Below are 20,814 nucleotides of genomic sequence, written 5' to 3'. Positions count from 1 at the left end.
CCAAGGTCAGGATGAAAACCTCCTGAATCCATGAAGAAGAAGAAGGTGAAGGAGGACTTGGACAATGCCTTAAATCCTCCATCTTGACTCACACACATTCCTATATACTAAAATCCCAAAATTCAAGTTTCCAGAATTCCAAGACAGTAATATATATAAAGCAAGGTGGAGGTTTTAGAGCATAGACCAGGTTTTTTTCACCTTCTTCTTCATGGCTCTGGATGGTGTTTTGTAATTGGGCAGAAAAATCTGGATTGCGGGCCACGGGTGGTTGGTTACTGGCTTGAAAGTAAAAATAATTTAGGTGTCATTTCTTAATTAGTAAGGGCTGGACAGGGCTGGGAGCAGCCTGGGACAGTGGGAGGTGTCCCTGCCATGGCAGGGGTGGCACTAGGTGGGATTTGAGGATTCCAACCCCAACCATTCCATGATTCCATAACAGCAGAAACCTCTCCCTGGGAGCGCCCAGGGGCTGGATTTGGGGGCTGCTCGTGCATCAGGCACATCCCTTGGGATCCAAAGATGGATTAGATCTGAGTGAGCTGAGCCCAGCCCCGAAGTTTGGGGAACTCCTGAGCCACGTGTGGGACGTTTCAGGTGCTCCCTGGAGCAGCTCAGAGCAGGGCAGGGCTGGGGGCTCTCTCAAATGCAAAAGCCAGAGATGCCAAAGCAGATGTAAAAACATCTGTGTTGGATTATACTTTTATACGTTTTTTATGTTTTTGTCTTAGAGATGGGGTAACCGAGAGGTGTTGGAAAAACTTTTGTACTATTTTTAGTCTTATGTGAAGGGTGAGATAATATAGATGTTATAATTCACACCATTACAATCAGAAGTTAATTACAATATTTTCTAAGTGTTTCTTGGCTTATCAGCTTTTGCTATACAATATTATTAATACCTTAAAACGAATCATCTAAAATTACTCAAGTCTTACTACAATACACCTTTCATAGTTCTATTTCTCTAAAGTATCGGGCCTTATTTACAAAACTGTCCTTTAAAACGAATTTCTAGTTCAATTTCTCTTTTAACAATAATCTGTCCTCTTTTATGGCACTTTTAAATCAACGTTTCTTATTTTAAAGTTTATACACAAACGTTGGTATTTTTAAATTAACATTTCTTATTTTAAAGTTTATACACAAACACACATTACATAAAAACCTTTAAAAATTTCCTGCCAATGTATTTGCTGTAATCTGGACATCACCTAAAGCACAGAGGTTTTCCCTGTTTTCTGCTGAGGCTCCGAGGGCAGCAACGACCCCACAAAGCCACGGGGGAGAGGCTGGAGAATGGGCAGAGTGGGGAAGGCACCTCAGTGCTGAAATGAACCTCCCTGGGATCCTCTTTGGAAAGGCAGGGGAAAAAAAACCAACAAAACGATTTACAGCAGCCCCTTTGCTGCCTCCAGACTCACTCTGGGCCTCTCCTGTCTCTCAGCATCTGCAAATAAATCCTGGAAACGCTCTCAGAGAAAGCCTCCCTTTGATTTGGCCGCCTGACAGCTCCAACACAATTTTTCAGGCAGCTCTGCCTCTTCTCCAGACCCCCTGAGCTGGAAGCTTTGAGTTGCCATTTAAACTTTGCCTTTTTTCCTTTTTTGTCTTCTTCACCTTGGGGTGTTTCAGTGGGAAGCTCAGCGAGGATGAGCAGAGTTTTAAAAGCTGCACCCTCCAAACTCCCTGGGATGTGCAGGGCTGGAGGAGCCCCGAGATCCCAAAAGCAAAGGGGGGAGGCAGCACCCTCCTGGCCCAGTTTGGGCACAGCTCAGGCACAGAAAATGCTTTTCTGTCCTTCCACTAAAATGCCTGAGCTAAAACAAAGCACCAGGATTTCTCCTTCTCAACTCCCGGGAGATTTAGAGGGGAAAAAAGAGGACTACTGGGTATTTAATTTTTTTTTTCTCTCTGCTCAATAAAATGACCAGAGATAATCCTCTGGCTGATTTTACACCCTTTGACATGGTGCTAAGCTGGAGAAGGAACTTGGAGCAGTTCTAACCCAAAAGTTCTTTATAAATGACCAGAGTTTGGGAGGTTTGAATTCTTAAATTGAGGAAATGTGATGCTTTTAGGGTGTTTTGAGGCAGTTTGAAGCTGTTTTAAAGGCCATTTGAGGGTGTTTTAGGGAAGTTTTTGGGTGATTTCAGGAGGTTTTAGAGTGTGTTGAGGGAGTTGTAGGGGGGCATTCAGCATATTTAGAGTGTTTTGAGGCAGTCTTGGGTGTTTTTAGGCAGTTTTAGGGTGTTTTGAAGTGGGTTTTGGGCTGTCTTCGGGCAGTTTTAGGATGGTTTTCAGCATATTTAGAGAGCTTTTAAGCAGTTTTTGGGTGTATTTAGGCAGCTTTAGGGAACCCACCAATGTTCTGTCCCCTGAGGAAGTCAGAGCTGGCGCTCCCAGCCCCATCCAGGCCTTGTGCTCACCCATCCCGTGGTGCAGCCCCATTCAGGCTGCATTTTGGGATGAATCCAGGATGATTTATGCAACTCTTCCCGTGTCATTTGGTATTTTCCTGCAGGCAGGGTCAGGCTCAGCTGCTCCTGCAGGGGAAGCCCAGAGGATGTTTTCCTGCAGCTGATAAATCCTCATTTGTGTGAGCCACATCCAGGTCCTGGTGGGGAGAGGTTCTGATCCATCCTAAAAACGGGAGGCTGTCCTGGCTGGAGAAAATCTCCTCTCATCCAGCTTTCCTCGCTGAGGCTGAGCACTTCAAACAGCAAATTAATTAAAGGCAGAGGTTCTCCCCTCCTGATCTCACTTCTCACGTTGAAAAAAAAGAGAAATAAATCCATCACCTGCCGAGGCAGAGCAGCCAAATCCATGAAATAAAACATCTGTGCTCACACACAGAGCAAACAGAACTAATCCTTCCACAGGATTTCACCTGGAGCCAAAGCCAGGTGAGATCCCACACCTCCCCTCTGCCCTGGGTGTGGGATTGCAGCACTGGTCTGTACTGGTCTGTGGTGGTGTGCACTGCTCTGTATTGGTTTGTACTGGTGTGCACTGGTTTATACTTGTGTTTACTGGTCTGTGCTGGTGTTTACTGGTCTGTACTGGTTTATACTGGTGTGCACTGGAGCCCAGGGGATCCCCTCACTCGAGGCTGTCCCCCATTTTCCCTCAGTTCTCAGGGTTCCCAGGAATCTCCATCCTCATTTCTGGGCTGTTGCTGTGTTTTTTTTCTCAGGAATTGACCCCCTAATGGCAAATTCAGATTTTCCAGCAGCTTCAGCAACCCTGAATGCACAAAACCACCTAAAAGTCAGAGGAAAAAACCCTAAAAATCTGAGGAAAAAAAAACCCTAAAAATCAGAGAGAAATCTCTGCTTATGCCCAGGAAGTTTTTCAGGGCTGTGCTGGGGCTGTGACAACTCCTTCAGCCCCTGACAAGATCCAAGGCTGAGTTGTCTGCAGGATAACCAGACTAAAACCCCCATCAGCAGAGGGGTTGGGAGGGCTGGGATCATCCCTGGGGACTGTTCCCTTTCAGGTTATCAAAGCTCAGTTTGGAGGGACGTCAGGCAGCTCTGGGCTCCACCAGGAATGTCCTGCCCAGTGCTGGGGCTGTTCTGGGGGCAGCAGATGGGGCACATCACCCAAGCCCCATAACCTACATTGATGGTGTTTTACACCACAACGACACAGACTCTGACTTCAGAAGGCTGAAATGACTCCTCTATTTTTGGGATGTGTCTCCCTTTTATACTATTTCACACAGACCAATGGGATTGGTGACACAAAGACAAACCTCTTCACTCCCATTGGTCAGAGCAGAGGGACATCAAGGAGAAATCCCTCCTGGGTAAAGGAATGAATAACAAAGTTACAGTTACAAAAACATTTCTCCTGTTAACAGAAAACTCCCTGGGAAAGGAATTTCAGAAAACCAAAACACCTCAGGCACGGAGCCAGGGCTGCACTACATGGCTACTTAAACTCAAACTGAAGCTTAAACTTAAATTAAACTTCCCCTGGGAACACTGCAGCCCTGGATAAGCTGCTGGTCTCAGTTCCCTGGCCCTGCCACCCAATTCCTGGCTGCTCAGGGAATCTCATGTGGCCCGAGCTCCCCGTGGCAGCAGTTTTGGGGTCTCTGGTGACACTGGGGACATTCAGCTGCTGCAGGAGCTGTGTCCTGCCTTCCCCTGCTGCATCTCCTGGGCTCCACCTTGGTGGCAGAACCACTCTGGGCACTCCTGGTGAGCAGAGCTTGGCTCTGCAGCCCAGGAAAACCTAAAACCTAGAATCCTCTGCTTCAGGAAATCCTAAAACTTACTCTAGCGCTGCTTTTAGGATTTCCTGCCAGTTTAGGGCTTGCTGCAGGCTCAGAGCATGAGGGGGTTTTGGTACCTCCACTTCAACGTGTTTATTTAAATTTATTTTTGTGTGCGGCCTGAAGCCTCCATTCCCTAAATTCCCAAGTTATCACATTGTGTTTGAAAGGGATTTTTGATGTGTTTTCTTCTCTAAAATATTTGGGATTTTTTTTTTTTTTCTGTGGTGTTCATTAGTGAATGATGCACAACCAGAGTTGGGAATAATATAAAAACCACAGTGAGGGTGGCCAGGTGACATTTTTGGAGGTGAGGGAGGCCAGGTGACATTTCTGGAGGTGAGGGTGGCCAGGTGACACGTCCAGGGGTGTGAAATGGTGCCACTTGTGCCCTCACATCCTGCCACAAACACAGGGCTGGGATCCCTCTCGTCGCTCTCCAGCTGGGAATTCATCCCCTCTCCCTTTGGAGCCAGCAGAGTGAAAAATCCCCGTTCCAGGCTGTGATTCACCTCTTTGAGATGAGGATCTTGCACTGAAGTGAATCCACTCCAGAGCTTCCTGCACAAAAGGAGGCGTGAAGGAATTCACTCCGGAGGAACCGGGCTGGGATCGATTCCAGCCGGGAAGCACGGGACAGGCACTGAGATATTTTTATTAGGAATAACTCGGCGGCCTGGGCTGCCAAGAACAGCAGATTGGGGAAAGGTGTGCAGGGCTTGAGCCCCTTCCCCAGCCCCTCTTTGCTCCAGATTTCAAAGGGTTCCTTTGTGCCACAGAGCAGCTCGGGAGATTTCGGGCAGGGAGGAGGAATTCCAGAGGCTCTGAGGGTTCCTGGGGTTGGTGAGAGCCAGTGGCAGGTGAGGGATGGGACCTGGTGCCACGCTCTGAAGTCCCACCCCACTGTCCCTGCCTGGTCACTTCCCCCTTCTCAGAATTCCAAATCCTTAAAGCCGGAATTTCCAATCCTGCTGCTTTGAAGAGCCCTCAGGGAAGGAACACAGACACCTTCCAATACATCCCACCCTTCCCTTCCCTTCCCTTCCCTTCCCTTCCCTTCCCTTCCCTTCCCTTCCCTTCCCTTCCCTTCCCTTCCCTTCCCTTCCCTTCCCTTCCCTTCCCTTCCCTTCCCTTCCCTTCCCTTCCCTTCCCTTCCCTTCCCTTCCCTTCCCTTCCCTTCCCTTCCCTTCCCTTCCCTTCCCTTCCCTTCCCTTCCCTTCCCTTCCCTTCCCTTCCCTTCCCTTCCCTTCCCATCCCATCAGAATTTCCAATCTTCAAGGCTGGAAAAGCCCTCCAAGGTCAAGTCCAACGATTTCCTTGTCCAGACTGGAAAAGCTCCCTGAGATCAAGTTCAATCATCTTCTCCAGGTTGGAATTTCCAGGTTTAAAGGTTGGAAAATCTCTCTGAGACCAAGTCCAACCATCTGCTCCTCAAGGCTGGAATTTCCAATCCTTGAGGTTGAAAAATCCCTCCAAGGTCAAGACCAACCATCCCCCAGCACCACCATGGTCAATTCTTCTGTTTTTCTTAGTTTATTTTAAAGCTGTCTTGGTTTGGGAAGGAAGGTGTCTGCCAGGGAAAGAATGGAGATGGAAACCCCCTCCCTCTGAATTATTATAATTCTGCAATTAAGGGGCTTTCAGGCAAAGATATGGGAATAGGAATAACAGTTCTTTACTGGGAATATTAAAATTACAAATATAGTAGTACAAACAAACAAAACTCCTGGCCACGCTGCCAGGGTCAGCAGACGCCCTGAGCCCTGTTGGTGGCTGTCGCTGTCAGCCCAGTGCAGTCCTCCTGCAGTGCCAGCTGTGCTTCTGCTGGAGCAGAGATGATCCTGGAGAAGGGCCCAGTGGTGCTGAGCTGGGGCCGCTCTCCCTCTGGGAATCCAGTGCCAACAGCCTGTGCTGGGCTTCTGAATGCCAGGGCTGATCCAGGGGGGAATGCTGGGCTCCTCCCCCTGGGTGGAGCCTGTCCCAGTGGGCTGCTGGGATTGTCTGAGCCCTGCAGTGAGCCTGGCTGGCCCATGAACAGCAGATATCCCTGCAGGGAGGATGGGTCCTGGCAGGGATAAAGAGCACGGCCCCAGCTGGTTTCACAGCTGCCCAGGGACAGAAGATCCCGCCCCTGCCCCTGGAGTTAAAATTTAAAAACCCTCTTCAACTCATTCCAGAAGATGGGGAATAGAATACACATTTTTGGTTATATTGCAACCCAGGACAAAAGCTTTCACTGAATCTGGACTTTGTGCCGAGCCTTGCAGACGCAGCCTGGTTTGCTCAGGCTCATCCTTGCAGCAGGACCCGGCTTTGCACCATTTCTCCCGTTATCACCCACTGGCTGCACATTCCCACCCTGGAATAAACCCCACAGATCCGGAGAGGCCGTGCTGGGTGCGTTTTCTGACACATCAAAGAAATCCTCCCTTTGTAAATGAAAAAAAAAAAAAAAAAAAACAAAAAAAACCCAAACCTTAAATGACTCAAGTATAAAATTACGGTTGTTGCCTGAACTATGCATTTTCCCCCCTTTTCTGGTGGTTTTTGGCCATGTTAGGGTGTTTGGGGGTGGTTTTAGGGTGTTTTAAGGAAGTTTTAGCATGGTTTCAGGTAGTTTCAGGGTGTTTTAGGGAAGTCTTAGGGTATTTTGAGGCGGTTTTATGGTGTTTTAAGGCACTTTCAGGGTGTTTTGAGGCAGTTTCAGACTATTTTTGAGGCAATGTTAGGGCAATTTCACGCAGTTTTAAGCTGTTTTAAGGCTGGGATTAGGGTGTTTTCAGTGGGTTTTAGGGGGGGTTGAGGTAATCCTGGGTGGTTTTAGGCAGGTTTAGGCTGTTTTGAGGCAGTTTTAGTCTGGTTTTGAGGCAGTGTTAAGCTGACTTCAGGCAGTTATAGAGCTTTTTTTTTGCATATTTAGGGAGTTTTGAGGCAGTTTTGCTGTGTTTTGAGGCGGTATTAGGGAACCCATCAATGTTCTGTCCCCTGAGGAAGTCAGAGCTGGCGCTCCCAGCCCCATCCAGGCCTTGTGCTCACCCATCCCGTGGTGCAGCCCCATTCAGGCTGGATTTTGGGATGAATCCAGGATGATTTATGCAACTCTTCCCGTGTCATTTGGTATTTTCCTCCTTCCTGGGCCTTGTGCACCATGAGGTGCCTGATTTAAAGGAATCCAGGGCCAAATTCCAGCCCTGCCCTCTGGCAGCGGGAAGCCATTCCCTGGCTCCTGTCCCTGCAGCCCTTGTCCCCAGTCCCTCTGCAGGTCTCTTGTAGCCCACTCCAAACGCCAAAAATCCAAGCACAAAAAGTGATTAACTATCCGAGCCCAAAGCGATACATTAAAGCAATAAATATTAAAAAACTCCAAACTCCAAATACAGAAATGATCCAAACCAATCCACCAAAAGAAAGGAAAAAAAATCAAATCAAAGCCTAGGATGTGTTTTAGGGATACCTCAGGCATGGAGCCGGCGATGGGTGTGAGGAAATGAATGGACAGACTATCAGGAAAACTTCCCTGTTCATCTGTGTCCACAGGGATGAGACTGGGGGAGTCAATCCAGTGGTCTCGGTGGCTAGAGGGGAATATAAAAATATTTAAAAATATAAAAAATTATATATATATATATATATATAAAATAATAAACTGGGCTGTCAGTTCAGCTGGAGCAATGGAAAAATCCTAGTGTTAGGGGAAGGGGGAAAGGGAAAGGGAAAGGGAAAGGGAAAGGGAAAGGGAAAGGGAAAGGGAAAGGGAAAGGGAAAGGGAAAAGAGTGGACTAGAAGGTGTCTGTGTCCCTTCCCTGGTGCAAACAGCCCTGCAGGTTCTCTCTCCTGTTCTCTGGGATTCCCCAAACTGGATTAGGGCTGGGAAGCTGCTCAGGTTGTACAAACCCACTAAAAATAGGATAAGACGCTGCTTCAAGCCTTGTCAGAACCGACTGCAGCAGTGAGAAAACATCACTTGGGGCCATTTGGGCCCCACTGGTGAATTCCCAGCCGAGCCTGTTCCCTGCTGAGCATCCCAGGAGACAGACAGGGACCTGGGTGACACTGGTGGGGTCTGGGTGACCCTGTCCCCAGGCAGGACTTAGGTGACCCTGGTGGGGTCTGGGCCACGCTGGCAGGAAGTGGGTGACCTTGGCAGGACCTGGGTGACCCTGGTGACATCTGAGTGGCCCTGACAGGACCTGGGTGACCCCGGCAGGAGCTGGGTGACCCTGATAGGACCTGAGTGATGCTGGTGACATCTGGGTGACCCTGGCAGGATCTGGATGACCCTGACAGGAGCTGGGTGACCCTGAAAGGAGCTGGGTGACCCTGATGGGACCTGGGTGACGCCGGCAGGAGCTGGGTGGCCCTGACAGGACCTGGGTGATGCTGGTGAGATCTGAATGACCCTGGAGGGAGCTGGGTGACCTTGACAGGAGCTGGGTGACGCTGTCCCCGGCAGGAGCTGGCGGACACCGGCAGAGCCTGGGGGCCAGCCCCTCTCTCCAATCCCGAATTCCTGCCGGCTCCATCCCCGAGCCCTCACCCGCCAGGATTACTCAGACTTGGCTGCAGCCTCCGCTCCCAACATATTGTTTGACAAATGTCAATTCTGAAGGGAAAAAAAAAGAAAAAAAAAAAAAAAAAAAAAAAGAAAAAATAATTTAAATGATTTCTCTGAGACGGAGTTTCAGATTTAACATCGAGCAGATGCTCCGGCTAAAATTAGCATAATGATTCCTCGTGCCTGCCACTTCCCAGGACATGTGTCTTTAATGGGAGCCTCGGAATATTAACCCAACTTCACAGGGAATTTTTGGGATAATTGAAGGCTCTCCCTCGTGGTTTTCAAGTGTTTAACGAGCACAGGGACCTTTGGAGTTAAGGAATTTTGCAGATGTGGAAAGTGGGATGCAGAAATCCAGGGTTGTCTGAAGGATGGAGGGTCCTGGGCAGCCAAACGAGCAAAGCCCTTAATTCGGGGTATTAATTACCCTTTGTTTGCCTAATTGCTGACGGATGGCTGAAAAGGGGCTTGGGCTTGTGGGGCCAGGCTGTTCCAAAGGCAGGCAGCCCGGGAAGGTGCCAGGGGCGGTTTCCATGAGCAGGGGGAGCTCCGGGGCTGGCGGCGCCTGAGCCTGAAACTGCTGAAGGTTCTCATTTCACGTTCGGAGATTGACAGCTCGGGTTGGAAAAGGTTGTTAAATATATCTGAAATCTGGTGGCTTCACAGGTTCCTGCTGCTCCAGATTTCCCAAGGGGAGGGGTGACGTGGGAAGAACATTCCCTGTCCCCTCTTCAGGCAGGAGTGGGAATGCTCACACTGGGCCAGGGGGGCTTGGGAAGGGGAAAAATCATGGGAAGATTTGGGTTGGAAGGAACTTAAAGCTCATCCAGTGCCACCCCCAGGGACACCTCCCAGTGTCCCAGGCTGCCTCTTCCCGGCTGCCTGGAGCACCCAGGGGTGTCTGGCTCTGTCCTCAGAGCTCAGCTGGGGCTGCCCAGAGCTGGGATCCTGTGTGGGAATTGCCAGGGAACCCCTTTGTCTCCTCTTTTTATCCCAAGGGCTTTGGCTTCCCCTTTGGAGTGATCACAGAATCCTGAGATGGTTTGGGTTGGAAGGGAGCTTAAACCCCACCCAGTGCCACCCCAGTGCCATGGCAGGGACACCTCCCAGTGTCCCAGTGTCCAGCCTGGCCTTGGGCACTGCCAGGGATCCAGGGGCAGCCACAGCTGCTCTGGCAATTCCAGCCCAGCCCCTGCCCACCCTGCCAGGGAACAATTCCCAGTTCCCAATCTCCCATCCAGCCCTGCCCTCTGGCAGTGGGAAGCCATTCCCTGGCTCCTGTCCCTGCAGCCCTTGTCCCCAGTCCCTCTGCAGCTCTCCTGGAGCCCCTTTAGGCGCTGCCAGGGGCTCGGAGCTCTCCCTGGAGCTTCTCCTCTCCATGGAGCACCCCCAGCTCTCCCAGCCTTCCCAATCCCCACAGGATTTGTCCCTCCCCAGACATTTTCCCTGGGTGAGAAGGTTCTGACCCAGGAAGGTGAAGTGACTCTTTGGGGGCTGCACAGGAAATAAATCCGTGGGAGAACAGATAGGAGAGTTCCCAGTTCCCACACTGGATTCTCTGCTGGGAACCTCCCTTCCCACCAGGTTCCTCCGAGAGCAGCCGTGTGGATGGAAGAGCTGAAGTCCTGGCAGCGGTTTAGGGCTCTGTTAATGGATTTCAGGAGGAGAGGGATGAGCTGGGAGTGTGCAGGGCACTGCAGGGTGCTCCAAGGAGGTGCTGTGCAGCAAAAAGAATGGAAAAATTAGTAAAAGTGAGAAAAAAAAAACCCACCAGGAGAGGTGAGGACAGTTTGACAGAGGCCTTTTCAGGCTCTGGGTAATTTTTGCACGGCCTGGGCCAGGCTGAGGTGAGGGATGGGGAGGAAAAGGCTCAGAGCTCTGGGCGAGGAGGGAGATGTGGTTGTTTCACCCCCCTGCACCTCAGGACTGTCCCTTTCCTGGCTGAACAGTTCCTAACAAAGGATTTCCACAAAAGTCAGCGTGGCCTGAGCTTCACCCCGTGTTTTCCTGCCCCTGCAGCGGGAACAGGAGTCTCCAGGGAACCTGGGCCTTCATTTCCCTATTTGAGCAAAACCACAATTTTCTGTCTAAGAGGAGCCACCAGCACCGGGCAAAGACCTTTGTGTGCATTGCCCTGAATGGCCATTTGTGCTGTTTAAGAGAAAAATACCTAAAAAACACCTTTCAGGGTGTTGAGAGATCAACCCCGGGGCGTGGAGGGTGTTGGGTGTCATGGGCAGGGTAAAGGACCCTGGGGAAAAATAAATCTTAAATAACCTTAAAAATAAGCGGGTTTTTTTAACCCCAAATCTTCAGTGTGCTTGTGCCTGTCTCTGTGTGGAGCACTTTAACACGACATTTGCACTTTGCTATGAATTTTATTACTTTTTATTTTTACTTTTTACGAGGGTTTGGAGTGACAGGACACACAGGGAATGGCTTTAGGGTGAAGGAGGGCAGGGCTGGATGGGAGCTTGGGAACTGGGAATTGTTCCCTGGCAGGGTGGGCAGGGGCTGGGCTGGAATTGCCAGAGCAGCTGTGGCTGCCCCTGGATCCCTGGCAGTGCCCAAGGCCAGGCTGGACACTGGGACACTGGGAGGTGTCCCTGGGGGTGGCACTGGATGGGATTTAAGATCCTTCCAGCCTAAATATCTACAATTTTGTGACTTCTGTGAATTCCTGGGACTGTGTCTCCCAAGGAGAGGCAGCTGATGGGAGCAGAGCCTCTCCCTGCCTGCCCCTCCACACGGGACTGTGACATTTTCACAAGGGCTCCTCCTTGCTCGCTCTCAGCTCATCTCCAGCTGGCAAAAAAATGAGTAAAAAAAGGAGGGAAGAGCGTGGTGTGCCAGGAGGAGCTGCTCCATGTGCCTGGGCTGCTCAAATCCACCCTGTGGAGCTGCTGAGGCCACTGGGCACTCACACAGTCCCTGGGCTGACACTGGCTCCAGGAGTGAAGGAGAGATTTATTTTGGTGGCTTCTCCTGCCTCTTTGGGCTCCTTGTGATCCTCTCCATGCTCTGGGAGCTGTATTTCATTTATTCCATGCCCACCCAAATATCTGAGTCCCGTTTGATGAAGAAACTTGGTTTCTTGTCCTCCCCAGTCCCTTCCATTGCTCCCTGCTCAGTCTGGGCTTTGTGGCCTCCAAGGGACAAACCTTGGGCTGCTCTTGCCCATTGGGGAGTTATTCAGGTTGGAAAGTATCTCCAAAATGATCAAATTCAACCACTAACGCAGCTCTGCCAGGCCCAGTGCTAACCCCTGTCCCCAGGTGCCACATCCACACCATTCCTGAGCCCCTCCAGGAGCCCTGGGCAGTGCATTCCAATGCCTCACCATCCTTATAAATTCCCCCTGATTTCCAACTCAAACCTCTGCTGGTGCCACCTGAGGCTGTTTGCTCCTGTCTCAAGAGCTCCAGGTGTGACCCGAGCCCAGCTCCCGTGGGAAAGGTCCCTGCAGGAAGGACCAGCCCCGATCCCGGATCCCGGTGTTTATCCAGGGAGGCCGAGAGTCCTGGAGGGCCCTGCGGTGGATCCAGATTCCAGGCTGCATCCCTGGGATTCCTGAAGGAGCTGGTGACACGGCGGGGACACGGCGGTGACTCAGGCTCAGGGCCAGGAGGAGCAAAGCGAAACAAAGAAAAGCTCTTTATGCCGGGCTCTGATTGAGGCCGGAAGGAGAGCGGCTGGAACGGGCTGTGAAACGCGGCTGTGGAGGAAACAACTGCGCTTGTAGGAAATGTGTTATGGGGTATTTCCTTGGGTTTAGCACCAGCAGCGTTTTGGGGGGGCAGTTGAGGAGGCGTCGGCTCTGGGGTGGTTGGGGAAGACCAGGCTGGTGTTTTGGCAGATTTATTCATTCTCCTGCAAAGCAAAGGGACAACTCTGGGGGTGTTCACCCCAAAAAGCACATCCTGTAAGTTCCTCAGCTGGTGTCACAGAGACTTCACAGCAGCTTTTCTTGACTTAACCGTGGTTGTATGGAGCTGGGAGCAGAGCCAGTGGGCTGGGGGTGATGGGATTTTTGTCTTTCCAAACATTATTTTTGTGTAGCTGGGATGGAGCTTTGCTGTGCCAGCTCTGGGGTGCAGCTGCTCTCACCAGGGAATATTTGCGCAGGTACAGAGAGAGCAGCAGGCAGGTATCTAACGTGTCCTGAGGGGCTGAGCAGAACAATCCTGCCCAGAGTTCTCCTTTTCCCCATGTCCAGCGGGGCTGTAGTGCCCACAGGCGGAACAGAACCGTTGTGCTGAGAAAGCGAATGTGATTTAAATGTGAACACAGCCTGGGCTGCAGGGCTCTGCTTCTGCTTTCTCCGAAAAAAAAAAAAAAAAAAAAAAAAAAAAAAAAAAAAAAAAAAAAAAAAAAAAAAAAAAAAAAAAAGCTCCTGCCCAGCTGCCTGGAGCACCCAGGGGTGTCTGGCTCTGTCCTCAGAGCTCAGCTGGGGCTGCCCAGAGCTGGGATCCTGTGTGGGAATTGCCAGGGAACTCCTTTGTCTCCTCTTTTTATCCCAAGGGCTTTGGCTTCCCCTTTGGAGTGATCACAGAATTCTGGAATAGTTTGGGATGGAAGGACCTTAAATCGCACCCAGTGCCACCCCAGCCATGGCAGGGACACCTCCCAGTGTCCCAGTGTCCAGCCTGGCCTTGGGCACTGCCAGGGACCCAGGGGCAGCCACAGCTGCTCTGGCAATTCCAGCCCAGCCCCTGCCCACCCTGCCAGGGAACAATTCCCAGTTCCCAAGCTCCCATCCAGCCCTGCCCTGGGCAGTGGGAAGCCATTCCCTGGCTCCTGTCCCTGCAGCCCTTGTCCCTCTGCAGGTCTCTTGTAGGCCCACTCCGAACACCAAAAATCCAAGCACAAAAAACAATAACTATCCGAGCACAAAGCGATACATTAAAAGCAATAAATATTAAAAAACCCCAAACTCCAAACACAGAATTAATCCAAACCAATCCACCGAAAAAAGGAAAAAAGAAATCAAATCAAAGCCTGGGATGTGTTTTAGGGATACATCAGGCATGGAGCCGGCGATGGGCATGAGGAACCCGGAGTTCCCTGTGCTGGAAACCCTGGGGGGACCGGCCTGTCCCCGGCTGTCCCCGGCTGTCCCCAGTGTCACGGCTGTCCCGGCTGTCCCCGCTGTCTCTGCTGTCCCCAGTGTCGCGGTTGTCCCGGCTGTCCCCACTGTCCTCACTGTCCTGACTGTCTCCACTGAACTGGCTGTCCCTGCTGTCCGTGACTGTCCCCACTGTCCCTGGCCATCCCCACTGTCCCCACTGTCCCCGGCTGTCCCCACTGTCGCTACTGTCCCCACTGTCCCCGACTATCCCCACTATCCCTGGTTGTCCTCGCTGTCCCCAGCACCCCTGGCTGTCCCGGCTGTCCCCAGTGTCCCTGCCGTCCCTCCCGCAGCCGCGGGGATGCTCCGGGAGACGTTCCCGGTTCTCCGGGCGGGGCTGTCCCGCTGCCGCTCCCGCGCCGCATCCCGAGGGAAGGCTCGGGCACTGGGCTGCCAGGAGAGGGGCAGAGGGGAGCGGAGAGGAGCGGAGAGGTTCCCTCGCCATCCGCTGCCGGGGGCGGCCGCCGCGGGCAGCGCCGGTGCGGGAGCTCCGGGAGCCGGGACAGATGGGGAGGGACGATGAGGATGCGGGGGAGGAAGGCGGAGGAAGGGATGGAGAAGGGAGGGAGGCGGCGGGCGAGCCGCGCTCAGCGCCGGGCCCGCAGCGCTGCCTCGGCCGCCGGGACCCCCCGGCTGCCCACGGCCCCCAAGGCAAGGAGCGCTGGGAATCACCCACGGGCCGTGGGAAGGGCTGTGCAGAGCGGGGGGACAGCTCGGAGCCGCTCCCGTACCCGGCCCGCACAGCTCGGGCAGCGGCCGGAGCATCCCCGGGGATGGAGGGAGGATTCCTGCGGCTCGAGGAGCCCCAGAACTGCAGAGTCCCCAGGGCTGGAGGGTCCCCAGGGCTGGAGGACCCCCAGAATTAGAGGACCGCCGGCGCTGGAGGATCCCCGGAGCCGAAGGATTCCCAGACCTGGAGTTCCGCCAGGACTGGATAATCCCCAGGACTGGAGGATCCCGTGGCCGGCCGATCCCTGTGTCCGGACAATCCCTGTGTCCTGGGTGTCCCTGTGCCGGGAGGATCCCTTTGGCCGGCCGATCCCTGTCCCCGGAGGATCCCCGTGGCCGGACCATCCCGTGCCGTGCGCGGAGCCCCGGCAGAGCCGCTTGACAACAGGAAACAATGTGGAGTGAATGGAAAAAGGGGGAGGCGCTGCCCGAGCGACTTCCCTTGACATCACTGCCCAAATAAGGAGCTTTAAACCAACCTTTTCTATTGCAGCGCGGCAGAAGATCCCCCTGGAGCCGCGGGGTCCAGCCTGGCGCCGGCAGAGCCATGGGAGAGCCGCGGCTGCCGCGCGCGGGGCGAGTGCAGGTAACGCCGAGCGCGTCCCCGGGCCCGGCTCCGGCCGGGAGCGCGTGTGCGAGCCGCAGAGCGCGCCTTGGATGCTCTCGAATCGCGTGTCAGCCGTGCCCGCCGCCGGGAGGGCACGGCACGGCGCTGGGGCGTCCCTGGTGGCACAAGGGCACTGGCCGCTGAGGTCACCGCAATGAGTAACCGGGAGCTGCGTGTCGGTGATTTTCATTTTTTTTTTTTCATTTTTTTTTTTTCCCTCCTGGGCACGGCGCGTTGTTGGGACACCCCGAGGGGGTTGCGGCTCTTGATGGGCCGCCAGCACCTCCGGGGACTGCGCTGGCAGCGCCACAAGCTGTTAATTGGCGGGCGGCCCTAATGAGGGAGCCGGGCGCTGAGGCTGCAGCTGAGCGCTGGCAGCGCTGGGCTGGGCTGGGCTGAGCTGTCTGCCTGTCTGGGACGGATTTCCTCCTTATCACTCGCACAGGAAAGCGAGCGGGGAGCCGAGGGGTTGTTCTGGGGCCACACGTGATGCGGCAGGAGCTGTGCCAGCGAAACCCCTGCGGGAGGGAGCTCCTGCCAAGCAGGATGTTGGATGTCCCCAAGCCGGGGGCTGGCCCTGCTGTCCCCGCGCTTGACCCGCGGCGAGTTTTTATCCCTTTTAAGCGTTCCTTGATTAGCACCTGCTCGTCGGCAGAACATGAGGCGGCTTTAAAAAAAATGCATTAAGGGCTGAGTAAATGAGCGCTAACGAGTTAAGCTCCTTAATTCTTTCCTCGATGGAAATTAATAACGCCTTTGATGCGCCCGGAGGTGCGATCGGCGGTGCCTCCCGGGCTGAGCCGCTCTATGCAAATGCAGGCATTGTTATTCCGGAAAAAGGCGCCGTGCGGGGTTTGATTTTCCCCCTCCCCTCGTTCCTGGGCTCCCTGGCCGTGCTGAGAGAGCCTGGCACTTTTACCCAGTTCCAGGCTGGCGCGTTGAAGCGTCGGGGGCAGCTGACACGGTGATTTATGGTGTGAGCAATACAATCCAAGCGCTGCTCGGCTGCCCGGGGATCACCTGCAGCTCGCGGGCTGGAGGATTGTTCCTGTCAGGGCACGGAGCCAGGTTTGACCGTGGCTGTCTGGACGTGCTGGTGGCCCCTCCGTCCTCTCGCGGTTGATTTGGCATTTGTGACCCTCCAGGAAGGTGTTTGTGCTCCTGGGGACTCGTGTTTTTCTCACAATCCCGGTGCTCGGGGAACTTTTCCCGTGGGTTCTCGTGGGGACGTGTTCCCGGTGGCCGCAGGTGGGTTCGGTGGGATGCTGTGATTCTCACCCGGCTCGGGGGTGTGAAAAAGCCCCAAAGTGTCACCGTGTCCTCACCCCTTCTGCCCTGCCCCTCTTAGCTGCGGGGCTGCTGGAAATTACGATTTCTTTCACCCCATCAGGGCAGGGTGCAGAACCCTGGGGCAGGCCGGGGGGTTGGGCTGTGCTGTTTCCCAGGAATTCTGCCCCCTGGTTTTGCCCAGGGGCTCCTGAAGGTTCCTCTGCAGTCCCTGCTAAGGAAGGAACCCCCCAAATCTGCAGAGGGCCCGTGTGAATTGTGCATCCGAGAAAAAACCGTGCAGGAGTTACCGCGTGATTAATGAATGAGTGTGCTGGCAGCAAAGTGCTGCAGGAGGGCTGGGGCTGTGTCCTCTGGGGCACAAGTGCAGAAAACCCTGCGAGGAGCCAGAGGAAGCTCCTGCAGCCCGCAGGGAGGGGATTTACCCTCCGTGAGTGACCATTCCCATCCTCACCCTCAGCGGGCACCGCTCCCTTCTCTGTGCGGGCCCTCACCCATGGCAGGAGCGTTGTGCAGCCTTTAGCAGGGGGACGAGGCACCCTCGGGAGGGTTGTGAGGCTGCCCCGGCTGCGGGAGAGCACAGGCAGGGTACAGGCAGAGCACAGGCAGGGCACAGACACAGGCACAGCGCAGGGCACAGGCACAGCACAGGCAGCACCGCCGGCTCCGCTGGCCGAGCAGAGAGAGGCACGGCCCGTCCTGGGCTGGGAGGGTTCAGCAAAATCCCAACTGTTTGGAGCTGGCTCTCGGAAAGCTCGGCTCAGGAGAATGGCTCAGTGTTCGGGGCAGCGTGATCGGATGTGGGGAACCACTCCGGGGAGCCGCGGGTGAGTCCCGGCAGCGGCGCTCCCGAAAATAACATTTCTCCTGAAGCGAACAAGAGAAGCGCTGTTGTGAACCCTCCCCGCGGGGGCAGCGCTGCCTTGGGAGCGTTCCCGGGCAGCCCGGGGAGCAGGGAGATGTGTCCTGCAGGGAAATCACCGCGGCCATCCCGGCCATTGGGTGGCAGCCCGCTAATGAGGGGCTCCGGGGAACTCCTCGGCGTCACTGGCACGGCCCCAGGGCCGCGTCCAGCTGCTCCTGCCTCAGCAAAGCTGATTTTTCCTCCGCCTCCCTCCGTCCCCCCCCGCTCGCCGAGGTTCCTGCTGCCTCCCAGCTCCGCTGTCACAGCTCCTGGCCGCACGTGTTGAGCGCCTCAGAGCCTTGGGGTTCTCGGCGAGGGGAGGCTCAAACGTGGGGAAAAAAAAAGGAAAAATTTACCCTCTGGGAAGGAGAGCGATTTATTTCGAGTACACATTCAGCGCCGTTGTCCGTGCCTTTAGCAAAGGCTGCTTGTTAGGGGGGGTTTATGGCTCTGCTGGGATCTGCGGGGCTGCTCGGGATGCAGGGAAATGTTTATTCTGATTTCCAGCCCGCCTGTGACACTTGCCGAGCTCTCCCTTCGCACCTCTGGCTCGTTAATCCCGAGCCGAGCTGAGACCACCTTGCGAGAGAGCACGGAGGTGATTTGTGCTCCCGCTGTGCCCCCGGCTGGAATTCCAGAAATTGGGCTTTCCCAGAGCGCTCAGCTGCCATCCTGGCCCCTGCAGTCGGGGCAGGAATCACAAATAAAGGAGATTTTCAGCCCGCCCGGCTCTAATTACCGGCCTGCAGAAGGTGAAGCTCCTAACGAGCATCAAAGGGCGCATTGTGCGGCCGTGCCGGGGGGGCTCAGAAAACATTTGGGGAGAGTGGATGTGGCCGTAAATCTTCCTCGGCCTCCACGCTGCTTCGTTTTCCCTGCAAAGCCCAGCACAACCCAGGCTGTCAGGAGCCCCTGCAGGGCTGGTTTTTACCCACTGCCCATTTTCCGGAGCTTTCAGGGCCGGCAGGTGAGGGCTCGGCCCCGCAGAGCTGGGCTGCGCCGGGCACAGCCCATCCCGGCTGTTTACAGTGGAAAGAAACCTCCTGAGCAGCCTCTTCCCGCAGAGGAACAGGAACCAGCCCGCTCGAGACCTCGGTGGTATTTTTGTAACCTTTTTTTTTTGTTGTTGTTGTTGTTGTTTGTTTCCAGTTGGACGGAAAAATTGCAGTTTGGGGGCGCTTTCCTTCCTTCTGGGAACTGCTTGGCAGCTTTCGAGCCGGGATAAGTGAGGGGAAAACATGAGCTCAGGTTTTCCTACCTTCCCAAAATGGACTTGCTGGAAGCAAGGCAGCCTTGAAGCCAGGCACCGTCCTGGGTGCTTTTTAGGAGGTTTTTTTTGGCCCAAAATCAGAGCAGAGCATCTTCAGCACTAAGGAAAACCTTATTAAAGCTTTCCTTGTGCTAATGAGGTTTTCAGCTTCAGCAGCTGCTCAGTCTCCAGATCCTGAATTGTCTTTTAGCCCATCCATCATCGATTCCCTGGACTTTGGAGGGTCACCTGCTGGTTGAAGTATTATCAGGCTTTGGGGTTTCAGGTATTTTGCTCTGATACTCCAGTGGTCCTCCAGATTTTAGGCAGAGTTCTGTCAGAAAGCAGCAGGATCCAGCTGCATTCAGACCTGGGATTTGGGGCTCTCCCAGATTTGATGCACCGAGACATTGAGGGGTTTGCTGAGCCCTCACTCGGTGCTGCAGCTCAGAGGGGAGACCCCAGGAGAATCCCATAAAACTGAGCCTGGCCCTTTTCCCAGCAAGCCTGGGCTGAAGGGCGATGATTCCCTGGGATCTTTCCAGGGCTGAACCCCAACTTTTCCCTGCCCAGGCCGCCTCTCCCGCAGGGTTCAAAAGGCACAGAGCAGCAGCTCTTCCCAGTGCAAGGAAAGCACAGAGCCTTCCCCAGGGTCTTGGGGACAGCTGAGGCCAAGGCCAGCCAGACCTGTCAGGGATGGCAGGTTTGTCTGGGAGCAGAGTTTGGATATAGGGAATTTGGGAGGTGCAATCCCAGTTCCAGCCCTGAGTGCCTGGAGAGGCAGGACAGTTCTTTCCCATAGGAAAGCACAGAGCCTTCCCCAGGGTTTGGGGACAGGTGAGAGGTGACCCTTGTGACACCGTTGCCAGCCAGACTTGTCCTGGCAATGTTCCTATGGGAACTATCCCTGGATATAAGGAAATTTGGAGAAATCCCAGTTCTGGCCATGGGTACCTGACCAAGGACGGTTCTTCTCCATAGGAAGGGAAGCACAGAGCCTTCCCCAGGGTTTCATCAGCAGATGGGAGCAGACCCTCAACATTCCAGGGTCAGGTGCCCCCGTGGAGGCCAAGCCAGACCTGTTCCATGTTCCCTTGGTTTGTGGGGCTTCTCAGGGAAATTGGGAAGAGATTTCTGCCTCAGGTGCTCCAGGAATTGGGAAGAGATTTCTGCCTCCGTTTCCTTCACCCTCAGCTCTGGGATCCACCTGCCATGGGTGATGCAGTGGGTGTCATTCAGGCTCTGAGGGATTTGCAGTGGAAATTAGGAAACTCTGAGGGGTATTTAGGAACTTTCAATGGGTTCAGGAAGAACCCCCCAAGCTCTGGAGTTGTTCCTGGTTCCTCCTGCCTCGAACAACCGGGAGATTCCCAGGGGAAAAGTGGGATAGGGGGGCTGTGCCCATTCCCTGCTGGATCCCAGGGGGTGCACAGAGTGACCCCAGGGCAGAGCTGAGGGTTTGTCCCTGACAGGGATGTGCCTCAGAGCTTTCCATGAGGCATTGCTGACTCCTCACGTGGCTGCCCACGGGTTTCCTGTGTTCCTTTGTTCAAGGTTTTTGGGGTTTGTTCCCTTTCTGGGGGCATTCACTGGATAAATTTATAAACTAAAGTGATATCTTTAATGATATGATGAAGGTATAAATTAAAGCTATGGGGAAAGATGGGACTGAAATGAGTTCAGTGGAAATTAAAAATAAGAAATATTCCTACAGGGCACGTGGGAGGATTCCCATGGGGGCTTTTGGAAAGCCCTGGAATGGCCCCATCACCTGTAAATCAGGGAATGGGCTGGGTCACCCAGGGCTCAGCAGTGGAAGTTGTATTTGTCCCTTTTGTCACAGGCTGTAAATCTGATCAGCGCCCCTGGGACCCCTCAGCCACTCTGGCATCAGAGATTCTTTAATTCTTTCTTAATTCAGATTCCTCAGATTGGAGGCCTCTTGGTGTCTGAGCTGGGAGGAGGGGGATGGAGGGGCAGGACAGAGCTTTTTTGGGGTGAATTTGAGAACCCACCAAAACTCAGCTGGGTCTTTGCACGTTTTAGAGAGGCAGATGAAGTTTGGGCTGC

General features: G+C 53.9%; 1 protein-coding gene across 3 annotated transcripts in view; it reads left to right on the top strand.

Annotated features, from left to right (window-relative positions):
- Positions 1–20,814, top strand: part of HIVEP3 (HIVEP zinc finger 3) — a 149,675-nt gene that overhangs the window by 15,453 nt on the left and 113,408 nt on the right. For 2 of the 3 annotated variants that reach the window (XM_066335324.1, XM_066335326.1), the window contains exon 1: positions 15,153–15,283. The exons of the other annotated variant lie outside the window; for it this stretch is intronic. The gene's annotated coding sequence lies outside the window, so the exon portion shown is untranslated. Of the gene's footprint in view, positions 1–15,152; positions 15,284–20,814 lie in introns of those variants that run through there. 3 annotated transcript variants of the gene reach the window in all.

The sequence above is a fragment of the Sylvia atricapilla genome, chromosome 24 (assembly GCF_009819655.1).
Source record: "Sylvia atricapilla isolate bSylAtr1 chromosome 24, bSylAtr1.pri, whole genome shotgun sequence".
Taxonomy (NCBI): domain Eukaryota; kingdom Metazoa; phylum Chordata; class Aves; order Passeriformes; family Sylviidae; genus Sylvia; species Sylvia atricapilla.
This window is presented reverse-complemented; position numbering and strand designations above follow the sequence as displayed.